Here is a 20418-nt window from a genome sequence, read left to right as displayed (position 1 = left end):
GCTGAAATAACTTTTATTTATTTTTTTGTCTTGTCAAATGAATCAAAAGATGTCGTTTAAGTTCTGTCGCGAGGTTTTTTTCTTCTTTCTGACGTTGCGACTGTTCTTTTTGTTTTGATAACGGGTTGTGCTGGGTGGGAATGCAACGCTGCGCTTGCGTTTGCCTTTAGCACTGCTTCTACTGATGTACACGAGTCCTGATCCGTCTTGTGCTGCACCACCCATTTTATTCGTCACAGCGGTTGAAACACGACCCACAACGTCTCTAGCGATATTTAGTGCTGCAGTTTTTACATGAGGTTTTACAATATCAAAGCCGCGCCTGAATAAAGGCACCGCCCGTCTAAAGAGACTGCGGAAAACGCCTGCTAATCCACGGCCGTACATATAAGGGCTCCCATGAAAGCCCTGTAAGCCATTTCCCGCTTGTGCTCTATAGTACATACTGTAAACCTGTGGTTCTCCATAGTTTTTAACAGCCACCATGTTGCCGGACCCTCAATACAGAGAGCCTTTGCGCGGGCGAAAGTGCAGTTTTACAATGGCCTTCCCGTACTTGAATGAGACGTTCTTATTTTGGTCGTTCTTTATCTCGATTGTAATGCAATCGATGTGATATTTACTGACGGGTATGTAATCAGGCTTTATGTAGCGCTGCGTAATGATATCATTATTATTGCCGGTGATTTCAACAGTCCGCAGTAGGGGGACAAAACTGTGACCTACGCGTTGATGCATAATGATATCGGTATAAACAAATATTGTATAAAAGCCGTTTTTTATATCTGCACATATTTTATCACATTTTTCAATTTTATCGATATTATTAGAATCCATGCCTAGAATGTTCATCATACGCTCTGAGGCTGTAAAGCGATGTGAACCCGGAACAGATACTGTTCTTTCAAAGTCGTCATATTTCAATTTCACTTTACTGATGGCCATCGCCTCGTTAATAGACCTAACCAATTCATTAATATCACTATAATACCCCGCTTTTACCATGAAGTTTGATTTAATGGCGTTTAGCGTTGATACATGTAATGTGCTGTCTGGCGCAGCATTCCGTAACGGCGGTCTTAGTTGTGTTACAGATACGTTACCGTCCACGTTTTCAAATGTATTCCAAGTATGCGGATACTGTATTTCTGTTAAAGCAACCTCCCATTCACCTTTTAAAATAATGGGCTTGGCTAGTTTTGTCGTATAATTAGAAATGTCATTTTGGGGGAACGTTTCGTATGACGCATTACTAGGCAGCGTTACATAAAAGGCAATATCCTCCATGGTGACGTCTTTTTACAAACGAGTTAGTTGTGCTTTTTCTATCCAGCTGTTGAATTTTGTAGGGTATCCACACCATTTAACGTAGTAGACGATTTTACGCCTTACGCTTTTTTGTTTTAATATCTTCTCAATTCTGTAAACGCGATTTAAATTCTTTGGTATTTTTTGTATCTCTTCAGCGTAGAATGAGCCTTCTATGGCCTCACCAGCGCTATCTGTGATCTTATACAGCGGTTTTACGCCTTTCGTGCGTACATCAGCAATAATAAATATTTCATCTGTAAAGCACTGTTCATAACCCTTTGTAAAAACTCCTTTATATTTTGATATCCGAACGTGGTCTCCAATTTTTAAAAGTGGCTTAAGTTTCTTAGAACACACATGTGACCTATAAATAGTATTCCAAACGGTGAGAGAATTCGCTTGTGTTACATCCTTTGGCGCACACTTAATGGTGCGATGTGGCGTGTGGTTATAGCTGTATATTAAGTCTGATAACACATCGCTGTACCTGTGCGTATTATGTGCTGTGAAAAAACGCCACATTTTCGTTTTTAATGTCCTATTAAAGCGTTCAATAATGGCTGCCTTAACGGCGTTGCCGGCGATGAACCTGTTAACGCCATATTTTTGGAGCAGTAAATTAACATTCTTATTCAAGAATTCTTTACCCCCGTCAGTTTGTAACTTTTGAGGCACCCTTCCCTCTAAAAAAATCTCTTGTAACGCATTAGCGACGCTTAACCCTTTTTTATTTTGCAACAATTTTGCCCAGGCGTATTTTGACAAAATATCGATAACGGTCAAAATATAACGATTTCCGTCGTTACACTTGGCAAAATCAATCATTGATACGAGGTCGGCTTGCCACTGCGAATCGATATTGGACACTAAAATCATATTCCTTTTGAAATTTTTTCGCGCCGGTTTGTATAACGTATAGACATCTTGCTCTGAAAGATAATTTTTGACCGTTGCGTTTGAAATACCGTATTTTTGTGCTGCATTATTTAAACTCTGTATGCCGCCAAAGGAACCAGGCGTTTTCGGCGTGTAATATATTTTTCGTAATTGTGCATCCGCTTTTTTTGAGCTTGTATGGCTATGCATTCTTTAATAGTATTTCATAAAACAATATAATGCTTCTATGGTGTTTTCAGCTTCTGTTTAAAACAATCTCCCGCAGTTCAAGGCTCTTCCAAGTCTTTTGAAATGCCTTATTTACCGCTGTTAATGAGGCTGTTCCCACGACACCTCTGCTCTCAGTTAACAACCATGGTGTTTGTCTAGATTCTTGTCATTATGACCCCACACCATCTGCTAATGAGGTTATTGCGTCAATTGCTATGACACGCTTTTCAAAGACTTTTGAAATGACTTATTTACTTTTTTTACTATGGCCCCACAACATCTGCTAATGAGGTTATTGCATCAATTGCTATGAAAAGCTTTTCAAAGACTTTTGAAATGACTCACTTACTTTTTTACTTGTAAATACGAATTGTAATTATTGCCTGGTTGAAACTGTAAATAAGCTGTTTAATTTATTTATTTTTTTTCCCTCTGTAAAATAAGACATTGTATTGCTGTCCCTCTATACTATGTATCGTACTAACTCAACGCCTCTAGATGATTTTAGTCTATTAAGGCCTTAACAGCCGTTTTACTTTTTTACTTGTAAATACGTCTTGTAATTATTTCCTGGTGAAAACTGTGTTATCTTTTAAAAAATAAAATAAGCAATTTTTGACTCATACAATTGTGCTTTTTATTTATATGTAACCCCCGACTGTTGCGGCTAATCCCTGTACCGTCTCTATACAAATAAAAAATATATATACAAATAAAAAAAAAATATATAAAAATATTATGTCTGGGGTGGGATTCGAACCCACGTGGACATACGTCCATTGGATCTTAAGTCCAACGCCTTAAACCACTCGGCCACCCTGACACTTGAGGGTTTAGCCTCTTAAAGCCGTATTCTGTCTGAATTTAAAAAAAAATGCTACGCCCTCTTTTCAACGTCATTTGAACTTTTCTGACATGCGCACGGCGTTATTTCAGAATAAACATGTCCAGACATGCCCCAGTATGAAAAAAACATGTTCGGGCATGCCCCAAAAGCCTATAAACATGCCCGGACATGCCCCGCGTATGTATACGCCCCCTCCAATCTACGTCAACAGTACGCACCAATCACAAAAAAGAATAAAAAATGCACATCATAATAAAAAATGGAGTCTGGGGGATGTCAACCGCGGTTTTTTGGCTTAGGGGGCGTCAACTGCGTTTTTTTGGCGTAGGGGGCGTCAACTGCGTTTTTTTGGCGTAGGGGGCGTCAACCGCGTTTTTTTGGCGCAGGGGGCGGCAACCTAAAAATGCGCAGGGGGCGGGGCCGGATACGGATGGGGCGGGACCGGATACGGAAGGGGCGGGACATAGGGCGGGTTTAAGGCCAAAAGGGGCGGGGCTTAGGGGAAAAGGGGGCGTGGTACCTGTCAAAAAAAGTTTGACATAATGTATGCCTCCCTACTACTTCGGTACATTAGAAGCAACTCTGAAACTTAACCTAAGCGTTTTTCGAAGCTACTTTTTGGCTAACTTCATATAGGAAGGTCTAGGAGCTCTGAAAATGAACGTGCGCGTCTTTCACTCTTCCCGAGGGACTTAGGAGAATTTTGTGATATTTTTTATTAAAATGGTGTATAAGGGTATATATATAAATATATTTTATTCATTGTATATGAGCTGGCGATTTCTAAGTCTGTGGTTCCGAGAGGGGGTAACCAGGCTCACTAATAAAGGTCAAGCAACTTGGCTGCCAGAATGCCCTGCTTCAGCACAGACCAGTAAGGCATTGTGATAAGCGTATCCCCGGTATAGTCAGGGGTTAATGGGAGTCGTCCCCGTCCCCCCAGTATACGCCCAGAACCATGGACCCAGTACTTGTGGTTCGGACTGTCTCCAACCAGCCATAATGTTGTGAGAGTGAAATTATGTCTAATTCCAGCTTCGGTACATTAGAAGCAACTCTGAAACTTAACCTAAGCGTTTTTCGAAGCTACTTTTTGGCTAACTTCTTATAGGAAGGTCTAGGAGCTCTGAAAATGAACGTGCGCGTCTTTCACTCTTCCCGAGGGACTTAGAAGAATTTTGTGATATTTTTTATTAAAATGGTGTATAAGGGTATATATATATAAATTTATTTTATGCACTGTATATGAGCTGGCGATTTCTAAGTCTGTGGTTCCGAGAGGGGGTAACCAGGCTCACTAATAAAGGTCAAGCCACTTGGCTGCCAGAATGCCCTGCTTCAGCACAGACCAGTAAGGCATTGTGATAAGCGTATCCCCGGTATAGTCAGGGGTTAATGGGAGTCGTCCCCGTCCCCCCAGTATATGGCCAGAACCATGGACCCGGTATTTGTGGTTCGGACTGTCTCCAACCAGCCATAATGTTGTGAGAGTGAAATTATGTCTAAGTCCAGCTTCGGTACATTAGATGCAACTCTGAGACTTAACCTAAGCGTTTTTCGAAGCTACTTTTTGGCTAACTTCTTATAGGAAGGTCTAGGAGCTCTGAAAATGAACGTGCGCGTCTTTCACTCTTCCCGAGGGACTTAGAAGAATTTTGTGATATTTTTTATTAAAATGGTGTATAAGGGTATATATATATAAATTTATTTTATGCACTGTATATGAGCTGGCGATTTCTAAGTCTGTGGTTCCGAGAGGGGGTAACCAGGCTCACTAATAAAGGTCAAGCCACTTGGCTGCCAGAATGCCCTGCTTCTGCACAGACCAGTAAGGCATTGTGATAAGCGTATCCCCGGTATAGTCAGGGGTTAATGGGAGTCGTCCCCGTCCCCCCAGTATATGGCCAGAACCATGGACCCGGTATTTGTGGTTCGGACTGTCTCCAACCAGCCATAATGTTGTGAGAGTGAAATTATGTCTAAGTCCAGCTTCAGTACATTAGATGCAACTCTGAGACTTAACCTAAGCGTTTTTCGAAGCTACTTTTTGGCTAACTTCTTATAGGAAGGTCTAGGAGCTCTGAAAATGAACGTGCGCGTCTTTCACTCTTCCCGAGGGACTTAGGAGAATTTTGTGATATTTTTTATTAAAATGGTGTATAAGGGTATATATATAAATATATTTTATGCACTGTATATGAGCTGGCGATTTCTAAGTCTGTGGTTCCGAGAGGGGGTAACCAGGCTCACTAATAAAGGTCAAGCAACTTGGCTGCCAGAATGCCCTGCTTCAGCACAGACCAGTAAGGCATTGTGATAAGCGTATCCCCGGTATAGTCAGGGGTTAATGGGAGTCGTCCCCGTCCCCCCAGTATATGGCCAAAACCATGGACCCGGTATTTGTGGTTCGGACTGTCTCCAACCAGCCATAATGTTGTGAGAGTGAAATTATGTCTAAGTCCAGCTTCAGTACATTAGATGCAACTCTGAGACTTAACCTAAGCGTTTTTCGAAGCTACTTTTTGGCTAACTTCTTATAGGAAGGTCTAGGAGCTCTGAAAATGAACGTGCGCGTCTTTCACTCTTCCCGAGGGACTTAGAAGAATTTTGTGATATTTTTTATTAAAATGGTGTATAAGGGTATATATATATAAATTTATTTTATGCACTGTATATGAGCTGGCGATTTCTAAGTCTGTGGTTCCGAGAGGGGGTAACCAGGCTCACTAATAAAGGTCAAGCCACTTGGCTGCCAGAATGCCCTGCTTCAGCACAGACCAGTAAGGCATTGTGATAAGCGTATCCCCGGTATAGTCAGGGGTTAATGGGAGTCGTCCCCGTCCCCCCAGTATACGCCCAGAACCATGGACCCAGTACTTGTGGTTCGGACTGTCTCCAACCAGCCATAATGTTGTGAGAGTGAAATTATGTCTAATTCCAGCTTCGGTACATTAGAAGCAACTCTGAAACTTAACCTAAGCGTTTTTCGAAGCTACTTTTTGGCTAACTTCTTATAGGAAGGTCTAGGAGCTCTGAAAATGAACGTGCGCGTCTTTCACTCTTCCCGAGGGACTTAGAAGAATTTTGTGATATTTTTTATTAAAATGGTGTATAAGGGTATATATATATAAATTTATTTTATGCACTGTATATGAGCTGGCGATTTCTAAGTCTGTGGTTCCGAGAGGGGGTAACCAGGCTCACTAATAAAGGTCAAGCCACTTGGCTGCCAGAATGCCCTGCTTCAGCACAGACCAGTAAGGCATTGTGATAAGCGTATCCCCGGTATAGTCAGGGGTTAATGGGAGTCGTCCCCGTCCCCCCAGTATACGCCCAGAACCATGGACCCAGTACTTGTGGTTCGGACTGTCTCCAACCAGCCATAATGTTGTGAGAGTGAAATTATGTCTAATTCCAGCTTCGGTACATTAGAAGCAACTCTGAAACGTAACCTAAGCGTTTTTCGAAGCTACTTTTTGGCTAACTTCTTATAGGAAGGTCTAGGAGCTCTGAAAATGAACGTGCGCGTCTTTCACTCTTCCCGAGGGACTTAGAAGAATTTTGTGATATTTTTTATTAAAATGGTGTATAAGGGTATATATATATAAATTTATTTTATGCACTGTATATGAGCTGGCGATTTCTAAGTCTGTGGTTCCGAGAGGGGGTAACCAGGCTCACTAATAAAGGTCAAGCCACTTGGCTGCCAGAATGCCCTGCTTCAGCACAGACCAGTAAGGCATTGTGATAAGCGTATCCCCGGTATAGTCAGGGGTTAATGGGAGTCGTCCCCGTCCCCCCAGTATATGGCCAGAACCATGGACCCGGTATTTGTGGTTCGGACTGTTTCCAACCAGCCATAACGTTGTGAGAGTGAAATTATGTCTAAGTCCAGCTTCAGTACATTAGATGCAACTCTGAGACTTAACCTAAGCGTTTTTCGAAGCTACTTTTTGGCTAACTTCTTATAGGAAGGTCTAGGAGCTCTGAAAATGAACGTGCGCGTCTTTCACTCTTCCCGAGGGACTTAGGAGAATTTTGTGATATTTTTTATTAAAATGGTGTATAAGGGTATATATATAAATATATTTTATGCACTGTATATGAGCTGGCGATTTCTAAGTCTGTGGTTCCGAGAGGGGGTAACCAGGCTCACTAATAAAGGTCAAGCAACTTGGCTGCCAGAATGCCCTGCTTCAGCACAGACCAGTAAGGCATTGTGATAAGCGTATCCCCGGTATAGTCAGGGGTTAATGGGAGTCGTCCCCGTCCCCCCAGTATACGCCCAGAACCATGGACCCAGTACTTGTGGTTCGGACTGTCTCCAACCAGCCATAATGTTGTGAGAGTGAAATTATGTCTAATTCCAGCTTCGGTACATTAGAAGCAACTCTGAAACTTAACCTAAGCGTTTTTCGAAGCTACTTTTTGGCTAACTTCTTATAGGAAGGTCTAGGAGCTCTGAAAATTAACGTGCGCGTCTTTCACTCTTCCCGAGGGACTTAGAAGAATTTTGTGATATTTTTTATTAAAATGGTGTATAAGGGTATATATATATAAATTTATTTTATGCACTGTATATGAGCTGGCGATTTCTAAGTCTGTGGTTCCGAGAGGGGGTAACCAGGCTCACTAATAAAGGTCAAGCCACTTGGCTGCCAGAATGCCCTGCTTCAGCACAGACCAGTAAGGCATTGTCATAAGCGTATCCCCGGTATAGTCAGGGGTTAATGGGAGTCGTCCCCGTCCCCCCAGTATACGCCCAGAACCATGGACCCAGTACTTGTGGTTCGGACTGTCTCCAACCAGCCATAATGTTGTGAGAGTGAAATTATGTCTAATTCCAGCTTCGGTACATTAGAAGCAACTCTGAAACTTAACCTAAGCGTTTTTCGAAGCTACTTTTTGGCTAACTTCTTATAGGAAGGTCTAGGAGCTCTGAAAATGAACGTGCGCGTCTTTCACTCTTCCCGAGGGACTTAGAAGAATTTTGTGATATTTTTTATTAAAATGGTGTATAAGGGTATATATATATAAATTTATTTTATGCACTGTATATGAGCTGGCGATTTCTAAGTCTGTGGTTCCGAGAGGGGGTAACCAGGCTCACTAATAAAGGTCAAGCCACTTGGCTGCCAGAATGCCCTGCTTCAGCACAGACCAGTAAGGCATTGTGATAAGCGTATCCCCGGTATAGTCAGGGGTTAATGGGAGTCGTCCCCGTCCCCCCAGTATATGGCCAGAACCATGGACCCGGTATTTGTGGTTCGGACTGTCTCCAACCAGCCATAATGTTGTGAGAGTGAAATTATGTCTAAGTCCAGCTTCGGTACATTAGATGCAACTCTGAGACTTAACCTAAGCGTTTTTCGCAGCTACTTTTTGGCTAACTTCTTATAGGAAGGTCTAGGAGCTCTGAAAATGAACGTGCGCGTCTTTCACTCTTCCCGAGGGACTTAGAAGAATTTTGTGATATTTTTTATTAAAATGGTGTATAAGGGTATATATATATAAATTTATTTTATGCACTGTATATGAGCTGGCGATTTCTAAGTCTGTGGTTCCGAGAGGGGGTAACCAGGCTCACTAATAAAGGTCAAGCCACTTGGCTGCCAGAATGCCCTGCTTCAGCACAGACCAGTAAGGCATTGTCATAAGCGTATCCCCGGTATAGTCAGGGGTTAATGGGAGTCGTCCCCGTCCCCCCAGTATACGCCCAGAACCATGGACCCAGTACTTGTGGTTCGGACTGTCTCCAACCAGCCATAATGTTGTGAGAGTGAAATTATGTCTAATTCCAGCTTCGGTACATTAGAAGCAACTCTGAAACTTAACCTAAGCGTTTTTCGAAGCTACTTTTTGGCTAACTTCTTATAGGAAGGTCTAGGAGCTCTGAAAATGAACGTGCGCGTCTTTCACTCTTCCCGAGGGACTTAGAAGAATTTTGTGATATTTTTTATTAAAATGGTGTATAAGGGTATATATATATAAATTTATTTTATGCACTGTATATGAGCTGGCGATTTCTAAGTCTGTGGTTCCGAGAGGGGGTAACCAGGCTCACTAATAAAGGTCAAGCCACTTGGCTGCCAGAATGCCCTGCTTCAGCACAGACCAGTAAGGCATTGTGATAAGCGTATCCCCGGTATAGTCAGGGGTTAATGGGAGTCGTCCCCGTCCCCCCAGTATATGGCCAGAACCATGGACCCGGTATTTGTGGTTCGGACTGTCTCCAACCAGCCATAATGTTGTGAGAGTGAAATTATGTCTAAGTCCAGCTTCGGTACATTAGATGCAACTCTGAGACTTAACCTAAGCGTTTTTCGCAGCTACTTTTTGGCTAACTTCTTATAGGAAGGTCTAGGAGCTCTGAAAATGAACGTGCGCGTCTTTCACTCTTCCCGAGGGACTTAGAAGAATTTTGTGATATTTTTTATTAAAATGGTGTATAAGGGTATATATATATAAATTTATTTTATGCACTGTATATGAATTGGCGATTTCTAAGTCTGTGGTTCCGAGAGGGGGTAACCAGGCTCACTAATAAAGGTCAAGCCACTTGGCTGCCAGAATGCCCTGCTTCAGCACAGACCAGTAAGGCATTGTGATAAGCGTATCCCCGGTATAGTCAGGGGTTAATGGGAGTCGTCCCCGTCCCCCCAGTATACGCCCAGAACCATGGACCCAGTACTTGTGGTTCGGACTGTCTCCAACCAGCCATAATATTGTGAGAGTGAAATTATGTCTAATTCCAGCTTCGGTACATTAGAAGCAACTCTGAAACTTAACCTAAGCGTTTTTCGAAGCTACTTTTTGGCTAACTTCTTATAGGAAGGTCTAGGAGCTCTGAAAATGAACGTGCGCGTCTTTCACTCTTCCCGAGGGACTTAGAAGAATTTTGTGATATTTTTTATTAAAATGGTGTATAAGGGTATATATATATAAATTTATTTTATGCACTGTATATGAGCTGGCGATTTCTAAGTCTGTGGTTCCGAGAGGGGGTAACCAGGCTCACTAATAAAGGTCAAGCCACTTGGCTGCCAGAATGCCCTGCTTCAGCACAGACCAGTAAGGCATTGTGATAAGCGTATCCCCGGTATAGTCAGGGGTTAATGGGAGTCGTCCCCGTCCCCGCAGTATATGGCCAGAACCATGGACCCGGTATTTGTGGTTCGTACTGTCTCCAACCAGCCATAATGTTGTGAGAGTGAAATTATGTCTAAGTCCAGCTTCAGTACATTAGATGCAACTCTGAGACTTAACCTAAGCGTTTTTCGAAGCTTCTTTTTGGCTAACTTCTTATAGGAAGGTCTAGGAGCTCTGAAAATGAACGTGCGCGTCTTTCACTCTTCCCGAGGGACTTAGAAGAATTTTGTGATATTTTTTATTAAAATGGTGTATAAGGGTATATATATATAAATTTATTTTATGCACTGTATATGAGCTGGCGATTTCTAAGTCTGTGGTTCCGAGAGGGGGTAACCAGGCTCACTAATAAAGGTCAAGCCACTTGGCTGCCAGAATGCCCTGCTTCAGCACAGACCAGTAAGGCATTGTGATAAGCGTATCCCCGGTATAGTCAGGGGTTAATGGGAGTCGTCCCCGTCCCCCCAGTATATGGCCAGAACCATGGACCCGGTATTTGTGGTTCGGACTGTCTCCAACCAGCCATAATGTTGTGAGAGTGAAATTATGTCTAAGTCCAGCTTCAGTACATTAGATGCAACTCTGAGACTTAACCTAAGCGTTTTTCGAAGCTACTTTTTGGCTAACTTCTTATAGGAAGGTCTAGGAGCTCTGAAAATGAACGTGCGCGTCTTTCACTCTTCCCGAGGGACTTAGGAGAATTTTGTGATATTTTTTATTAAAATGGTGTATAAGGGTATATATATAAATATATTTTATGCACTGTATATGAGCTGGCGATTTCTAAGTCTGTGGTTCCGAGAGGGGGTAACCAGGCTCACTAATAAAGGTCAAGCAACTTGGCTGCCAGAATGCCCTGCTTCAGCACAGACCAGTAAGGCATTGTGATAAGCGTATCCCCGGTATAGTCAGGGGTTAATGGGAGTCGTCCACGTCCCCCCAGTATACGCCCAGAACCATGGACCCAGTACTTGTGGTTCGGACTTTCTCCAACCAGCCATAATGTTGTGAGAGTGAAATTATGTCTAATTCCAGCTTCGGTACATTAGAAGCAACTCTGAAACTTAACCTAAGCGTTTTTCGAAGCTACTTTTTGGCTAACTTCTTATAGGAAGGTCTAGGAGCTCTGAAAATGAACGTGCGCGTCTTTCACTCTTCCCGAGGGACTTAGAAGAATTTTGTGATATTTTTTATTAAAATGGTGTATAAGGGTATATATATATAAATTTATTTTATGCACTGTATATGAGCTGGCGATTTCTAAGTCTGTGGTTCCGAGAGGGGGTAACCAGGCTCACTAATAAAGGTCAAGCCACTTGGCTGCCAGAATGCCCTGCTTCAGCACAGACCAGTAAGGCATTGTGATAAGCGTATCCCCGGTATAGTCAGGGGTTAATGGGAGTCGTCCCCATCCCCCCAGTATATGGCCAGAACCATGGACCCGGTATTTGTGGTTCGGACTGTCTCCAACCAGCCATAATGTTGTGAGAGTGAAATTATGTCTAAGTCCAGCTTCGGTACATTAGATGCAACTCTGAGACTTAACCTAAGCGTTTTTCGAAGCTACTTTTTGGCTAACTTCTTATAGGAAGGTCTAGGAGCTCTGAAAATGAACGTCCGCGTCTTTCACTCTTCCCGAGGGACTTAGAAGAATTTTGTGATATTTTTTATTAAAATGGTGTATAAGGGTATATATATAAATATATTTTATGCACTGTATATGAGCTGGCGATTTCTAAGTCTGTGGTTCCGAGAGGGGGTAACCAGGCTCACTAATAAAGGTCAAGCCACTTGGCTGCCAGAATGCCCTGCTTCAGCACAGACCAGAAAGGCATTGTGATAAGCGTATCCCCGGTATAGTCAGGGGTTAATGGGAGTCGTCCCCGTCCCCCCAGTATACGCCCAGAACCATGGACCCAGTACTTGTGGTTCGGACTGTCTCCAACCAGCCATAATGTTGTGAGAGTGAAATTATGTCTAATTCCAGCTTCGGTACACTAGAAGCAACTCTGAAACGTAACCTAAGCGTTTTTCGAAGATACTTTTTGGCTAACTTCTTATAGGAAGGTCTAGGAGCTCTGAAAATGAACGTGCGCGTCTTTCACTCTTCCCGAGGGACTTAGAAGAATTTTGTGATATTTTTTATTAAAATGGTGTATAAGGGTATATATATATAAATTTATTTTATGCACTGTATATGAGCTGGCGATTTCTAAGTCTGTGGTTCCGAGAGGGGGTAACCAGGCTCACTAATAAAGGTCAAGCCACTTGGCTGCCAGAATGCCCTGCTTCAGCACAGACCAGTAAGGCATTGTGATAAGCGTATCCCCGGTATAGTCAGGGGTTAATGGGAGTCGTCCCCGTCCCCCCAGTATATGGCCAGAACCATGGACCCGGTATTTGTGGTTCGGACTGTCTCCAACCAGCCATAACGTTGTGAGAGTGAAATTATGTCTAAGTCCAGCTTCAGTACATTAGATGCAACTCTGAGACTTAACCTAAGCGTTTTTCGAAGCTACTTTTTGGCTAACTTCTTATAGGAAGGTCTAGGAGCTCTGAAAATGAACGTGCGCGTCTTTCACTCTTCCCGAGGGACTTAGGAGAATTTTGTGATATTTTTTATTAAAATGGTGTATAAGGGTATATATATAAATATATTTTATGCACTGTATATGAGCTGGCGATTTCTAAGTCTGTGGTTCCGAGAGGGGGTAACCAGGCTCACTAATAAAGGTCAAGCAACTTGGCTGCCAGAATGCCCTGCTTCAGCACAGACCAGTAAGGCATTGTGATAAGCGTATCCCCGGTATAGTCAGGGGTTAATGGGAGTCGTCCCCGTCCCCCCAGTATACGCCCAGAACCATGGACCCAGTACTTGTGGTTCGGACTGTCTCCAACCAGCCATAATGTTGTGAGAGTGAAATTATGTCTAATTCCAGCTTCGGTACATTAGAAGCAACTCTGAAACTTAACCTAAGCGTTTTTCGAAGCTACTTTTTGGCTAACTTCTTATAGGAAGGTCTAGGAGCTCTGAAAATGAACGTGCGCGTCTTTCACTCTTCCCGAGGGACTTAGAAGAATTTTGTGATATTTTTTATTAAAATGGTGTATAAGGGTATATATATATAAATTTATTTTATGCACTGTATATGAGCTGGCGATTTCTAAGTCTGTGGTTCCGAGAGGGGGTAACCAGGCTCACTAATAAAGGTCAAGCCACTTGGCTGCCAGAATGCCCTGCTTCAGCACAGACCAGTAAGGCATTGTCATAAGCGTATCCCCGGTATAGTCAGGGGTTAATGGGAGTCGTCCCCGTCCCCCCAGTATACGCCCAGAACCATGGACCCAGTACTTGTGGTTCGGACTGTCTCCAACCAGCCATAATGTTGTGAGAGTGAAATTATGTCTAATTCCAGCTTCGGTACATTAGAAGCAACTCTGAAACTTAACCTAAGCGTTTTTCGAAGCTACTTTTTGGCTAACTTCTTATAGGAAGGTCTAGGAGCTCTGAAAATGAACGTGCGCGTCTTTCACTCTTCCCGAGGGACTTAGAAGAATTTTGTGATATTTTTTATTAAAATGGTGTATAAGGGTATATATATATAAATTTATTTTATGCACTGTATATGAGCTGGCGATTTCTAAGTCTGTGGTTCCGAGAGGGGGTAACCAGGCTCACTAATAAAGGTCAAGCCACTTGGCTGCCAGAATGCCCTGCTTCAGCACAGACCAGTAAGGCATTGTGATAAGCGTATCCCCGGTATAGTCAGGGGTTAATGGGAGTCGTCCCCGTCCCCCCAGTATATGGCCAGAACCATGGACCCGGTATTTGTGGTTCGGACTGTCTCCAACCAGCCATAATGTTGTGAGAGTGAAATTATGTCTAAGTCCAGCTTCGGTACATTAGATGCAACTCTGAGACTTAACCTAAGCGTTTTTCGCAGCTACTTTTTGGCTAACTTCTTATAGGAAGGTCTAGGAGCTCTGAAAATGAACGTGCGCGTCTTTCACTCTTCCCGAGGGACTTAGAAGAATTTTGTGATTTTTTTTATTAAAATGGTGTATAAGGGTATATATATATAAATTTATTTTATGCACTGTATATGAGCTGGCGATTTCTAAGTCTGTGGTTCCGAGAGGGGGTAACCAGGCTCACTAATAAAGGTCAAGCCACTTGGCTGCCAGAATGCCCTGCTTCAGCACAGACCAGTAAGGCATTGTCATAAGCGTATCCCCGGTATAGTCAGGGGTTAATGGGAGTCGTCCCCGTCCCCCCAGTATACGCCCAGAACCATGGACCCAGTACTTGTGGTTCGGACTGTCTCCAACCAGCCATAATGTTGTGAGAGTGAAATTATGTCTAATTCCAGCTTCGGTACATTAGAAGCAACTCTGAAACTTAACCTAAGCGTTTTTCGAAGCTACTTTTTGGCTAACTTCTTATAGGAAGGTCTAGGAGCTCTGAAAATGAACGTGCGCGTCTTTCACTCTTCCCGAGGGACTTAGAAGAATTTTGTGATATTTTTTATTAAAATGGTGTATAAGGGTATATATATATAAATTTATTTTATGCACTGTATATGAGCTGGCGATTTCTAAGTCTGTGGTTCCGAGAGGGGGTAACCAGGCTCACTAATAAAGGTCAAGCCACTTGGCTGCCAGAATGCCCTGCTTCAGCACAGACCAGTAAGGCATTGTGATAAGCGTATCCCCGGTATAGTCAGGGGTTAATGGGAGTCGTCCCCGTCCCCCCAGTATATGGCCAGAACCATGGACCCGGTATTTGTGGTTCGGACTGTCTCCAACCAGCCATAATGTTGTGAGAGTGAAATTATGTCTAAGTCCAGCTTCGGTACATTAGATGCAACTCTGAGACTTAACCTAAGCGTTTTTCGCAGCTACTTTTTGGCTAACTTCTTATAGGAAGGTCTAGGAGCTCTGAAAATGAACGTGCGCGTCTTTCACTCTTCCCGAGGGACTTAGAAGAATTTTGTGATATTTTTTATTAAAATGGTGTATAAGGGTATATATATATAAATTTATTTTATGCACTGTATATGAGCTGGCGATTTCTAAGTCTGTGGTTCCGAGAGGGGGTAACCAGGCTCACTAATAAAGGTCAAGCCACTTGGCTGCCAGAATGCCCTGCTTCAGCACAGACCAGTAAGGCATTGTGATAAGCGTATCCCCGGTATAGTCAGGGGTTAATGGGAGTCGTCCCCGTCCCCCCAGTATATGGCCAGAACCATGGACCCGGTATTTGTGGTTCGTACTGTCTCCAACCAGCCATAATGTTGTGAGAGTGAAATTATGTCTAAGTCCAGCTTCAGTACATTAGATGCAACTCTGAGACTTAACCTAAGCGTTTTTCGAAGCTTCTTTTTGGCTAACTTCTTATAGGAAGGTCTAGGAGCTCTGAAAATGAACGTGCGCGTCTTTCACTCTTCCCGAGGGACTTAGAAGAATTTTGTGATATTTTTTATTAAAATGGTGTATAAGGGTATATATATATAAATTTATTTTATGCACTGTATATGAGCTGGCGATTTCTAAGTCTGTGGTTCCGAGAGGGGGTAACCAGGCTCACTAATAAAGGTCAAGCCACTTGGCTGCCAGAATGCCCTGCTTCAGCACAGACCAGTAAGGCATTGTGATAAGCGTATCCCCGGTATAGTCAGGTGTTAATGGGAGTCGTCCCCGTCCCCCCAGTATATGGCCAGAACCATGGACCCGGTATTTGTGGTTCGGACTGTCTCCAACCAGCCATAATGTTGTGAGAGTGAAATTATGTCTAAGTCCAGCTTCAGTACATTAGATGCAACTCTGAGACTTAACCTAAGCGTTTTTCGAAGCTACTTTTTGGCTAACTTCTTATAGGAAGGTCTAGGAGCTCTGAAAATGAACGTGCGTGTCTTTCACTCTTCCCGAGGGACTTAGGAGAATTTTGTGATATTTTTTATTAAAATGGTGTATAAGGGTATATATATAAATATATTTTATGCACTGTATATGAGCTGGCGATTTCTAAGTCTGTGGTTCCGAGAGGGGGTAACCAGGCTCACTAATAAAGGTCAAGCAACTTGGCTGCCAGAATGCCCTGCTTCAGCACAGACCAGTAAGGCATTGTGATAAGCGTATCCCCGGTATAGTCAGGGGTTAATGGGAGTCGTCCACGTCCCCCCAGTATACGCCCAGAACCATGGACCCAGTACTTGTGGTTCGGACTTTCTCCAACCAGCCATAATGTTGTGAGAGTGAAATTATGTCTAATTCCAGCTTCGGTACATTAGAAGCAACTCTGAAACTTAACCTAAGCGTTTTTCGAAGCTACTTTTTGGCTAACTTCTTATAGGAAGGTCTAGGAGCTCTGAAAATGAACGTGCGCGTCTTTCACTCTTCCCGAGGGACTTAGAAGAATTTTGTGATATTTTTTATTAAAATGGTGTATAAGGGTATATATATATAAATTTATTTTATGCACTGTATATGAGCTGGCGATTTCTAAGTCTGTGGTTCCGAGAGGGGGTAACCAGGCTCACTAATAAAGGTCAAGCCACTTGGCTGCCAGAATGCCCTGCTTCAGCACAGACCAGTAAGGCATTGTGATAAGCGTATCCCCGGTATAGTCAGGGGTTAATGGGAGTCGTCCCCATCCCCCCAGTATATGGCCAGAACCATGGACCCGGTATTTGTGGTTCGGACTGTCTCCAACCAGCCATAATGTTGTGAGAGTGAAATTATGTCTAAGTCCAGCTTCGGTACATTAGATGCAACTCTGAGACTTAACCTAAGCGTTTTTCGAAGCTACTTTTTGGCTAACTTCTTATAGGAAGGTCTAGGAGCTCTGAAAATGAACGTCCGCGTCTTTCACTCTTCCCGAGGGACTTAGAAGAATTTTGTGATATTTTTTATTAAAATGGTGTATAAGGGTATATATATAAATATATTTTATGCACTGTATATGAGCTGGCGATTTCTAAGTCTGTGGTTCCGAGAGGGGGTAACCAGGCTCACTAATAAAGGTCAAGCCACTTGGCTGCCAGAATGCCCTGCTTCAGCACAGACCAGTAAGGCATTGTGATAAGCGTATCCCCGGTATAGTCAGGGGTTAATGGGAGTCGTCCCCGTCCCCCCAGTATATGGCCAGAACCATGGACCCGGTATTTGTGGTTCGGACTGTCTCCAACCAGCCATAATGTTGTGAGAGTGAAATTATGTCTAAGTCCAGCTTCGGTACATTAGATGCAACTCTGAGACTTAACCTAAGCGTTTTTCGAAGCTACTTTTTGGCTAACTTCTTATAGGAAGGTTTAGGAGCTCTGAAAATGAACGTTCGCGTCTTTCACTCTTCCCGAGGGACTTAGAAGAATTTTGTGATATTTTTTATTAAAATGGTGTATAAGGGTATATATATAAATATATTTTATGCACTGTATATGAGCTGGCGATTTCTAAGTCTGTGGTTCCGAGAGGGGGTAACCAGGCTCACTAATAAAGGTCAAGCAACTTGGCTGCCAGGATGCCCTGCTTCAGCACAGACCAGTAAGGCATTGTGATAAGCGTATCCCCGGTATAGTCAGGGGTTAATGGGAGTCGTCCCCGTCCCCCCAGTATACGCCCAGAACCATGGACCCAGTACTTGTGGTTCGGACTGTCTCCAACCAGCCATAATGTTGTGAGAGTGAAATTATGTCTAATTCCAGCTTCGGTACATTAGAAGCAACTCTGAAACTTAACCTAAGCGTTTTTCGAAGCTACTTTTTGGCTAACTTCTTATAGGAAGGTCTAGGAGCTCTGAAAATGAACGTGCGCGTCTTTCACTCTTTCCGAGGGACTTAGAAGAATTTTGTGATATTTTTTATTAAAATGGTGAATAAGGGTATATATATATAAATTTATTTTATGCACTGTATATGAGCTGGCGATTTCTAAGTCTGTGGTTCCGAGAGGGGGTAACCAGGCTCACTAATAAAGTTCAAGCCACTTGGCTGCCAGAATGCCCTGCTTCAGCACAGACCAGTAAGGCATTGTGATAAGCGTATCCCCGGTATAGTCAGGGGTTAATGGGAGTCGTCCCCGTCCCCCCAGTATACGCCCAGAACCATGGACCCAGTACTTGTGGTTCGGACTGTCTCCAACCAGCCATAATGTTGTGAGAGTGAAATTATGTCTAATTCCAGCTTCGGTACATTGGAAGCAACTCTGAAACTTAACCTAAGCGTTTTTCGAAGCTACTTTTTGGCTAACTTCTTATAGGAAGGTCTAGGAGCTCTGAAAATGAACGTGCGCGTCTTTCACTCTTCCCGAGGGACTTAGAAGAATTTTGTGATATTTTTTATTAAAATGGTGTATAAGGGTATATATATATATAAATTTATTTTATGCACTGTATATGAGCTGGCGATTTCTAAGTCTGTGGTTCCGAGAGGGGGTAACCAGGCTCACTAATAAAGGTCAAGCCACTTGGCTGCCAGAATGCCCTGCTTCAGCACAGACCAGTAAGGCATTGTGATAAGCGTATCCCCGGTATAGTCAGGGGTTAATGGGAGTCGTCCCCGTCCCCCCAGTATATGGCCAGAACCATGGACCCGGTATTTGTGGTTCGGACTGTCTCCAACCAGCCATAATGTTGTGAGAGTGAAATTATGTCTAATTCCAGCTTCGGTACATTAGAAGCAACTCTGAAACTTAACCTAAGCGTTTTTCGAAGCTACTTTTTGGCTAACTTCTTATAGGAAGTTCTAGGAGCTCTGAAAATGAACGTGCGCGTCTTTCACTCTTCCCGAGGGACTTAGAAGAATTTTGTGATATTTTTTATTAAAATGGTGTATAAGGGTATATATATATAAATTTATTTTATGCACTGTATATGAGCTGGCGATTTCTAAGTCTGTGGTTCCGAGAGGGGGTAACCAGGCTCACTAATAAAGGTCAAGCCACTTGGCTGCCAGAATGCCCTGCTTCAGCACAGACCAGTAAGGCATTGTGATAAGCGTATCCCCGGTATAGTCAGGGGTTAATGGGAGTCGTCCCCATCCCCCCAGTATATGGCCAGAACCATGGACCCGGTATTTGTGGTTCGGACTGTCTCCAACCAGCCATAATGTTGTGAGAGTGAAATTATGTCTAAGTCCAGCTTCGGTACATTAGATGCAACTCTGAGACTTAACCTAAGCGTTTTTCGAAGCTACTTTTTGGCTAACTTCTTATAGGAAGGTCTAGGAGCTCTGAAAATGAACGTCCGCGTCTTTCACTCTTCCCGAGGGACTTAGAAGAATTTTGTGATATTTTTTATTAAAATGGTGTATAAGGGTATATATATAAATATATTTTATGCACTGTATATGAGCTGGCGATTTCTAAGTCTGTGGTTCCGAGAGGGGGTAACCAGGCTCACTAATAAAGGTCAAGCCACTTGGCTGCCAGAATGCCCTGCTTCAGCACAGACCAGTAAGGCATTGTGATAAGCGTATCCCCGGTATAGTCAGGGGTTAATGGGAGTCGTCCCCGTCCCCCCAGTATATGGCCAGAACCATGGACCCGGTATTTGTGGTTCGGACTGTCTCCAACCAGCCATAATGTTGTGAGAGTGAAATTATGTCTAAGTCCAGCTTCGGTACATTAGATGCAACTCTGAGACTTTACCTAAGCGTTTTTCGAAGCTACTTTTTGGCTAACTTCTTATAGGAAGGTTTAGGAGCTCTGAAAATGAACGTTCGCGTCTTTCACTCTTCCCGAGGGACTTAGAAGAATTTTGTGATATTTTTTATTAAAATGGTGTATAAGGGTATATATATAAATATATTTTATGCACTGTATATGAGCTGGCGATTTCTAAGTCTGTGGTTCCGAGAGGGGGTAACCAGGCTCACTAATAAAGGTCAAGCAACTTGGCTGCCAGGATGCCCTGCTTCAGCACAGACCAGTAAGGCATTGTGATAAGCGTATCCCCGGTATAGTCAGGGGTTAATGGGAGTCGTCCCCGTCCCCCCAGTATACGCCCA

General features: G+C 43.1%; 1 non-coding gene across 1 annotated transcript; it reads right to left on the bottom strand.

Annotated features, from left to right (window-relative positions):
- Window positions 1–3157: 3157 nt before the first annotated feature.
- Window positions 3158–3241, bottom strand: TRNAL-UAA (transfer RNA leucine (anticodon UAA)). Its single transcript has one exon. It is a non-coding gene; the product is annotated as a tRNA-Leu (tRNA).
- Window positions 3242–20418: the final 17177 nt, after the last annotated feature.

The sequence above is a fragment of the Ascaphus truei genome, chromosome 2 (genome assembly GCF_040206685.1).
Source record: "Ascaphus truei isolate aAscTru1 chromosome 2, aAscTru1.hap1, whole genome shotgun sequence".
Taxonomy (NCBI): domain Eukaryota; kingdom Metazoa; phylum Chordata; class Amphibia; order Anura; family Ascaphidae; genus Ascaphus; species Ascaphus truei.
This window is presented reverse-complemented; position numbering and strand designations above follow the sequence as displayed.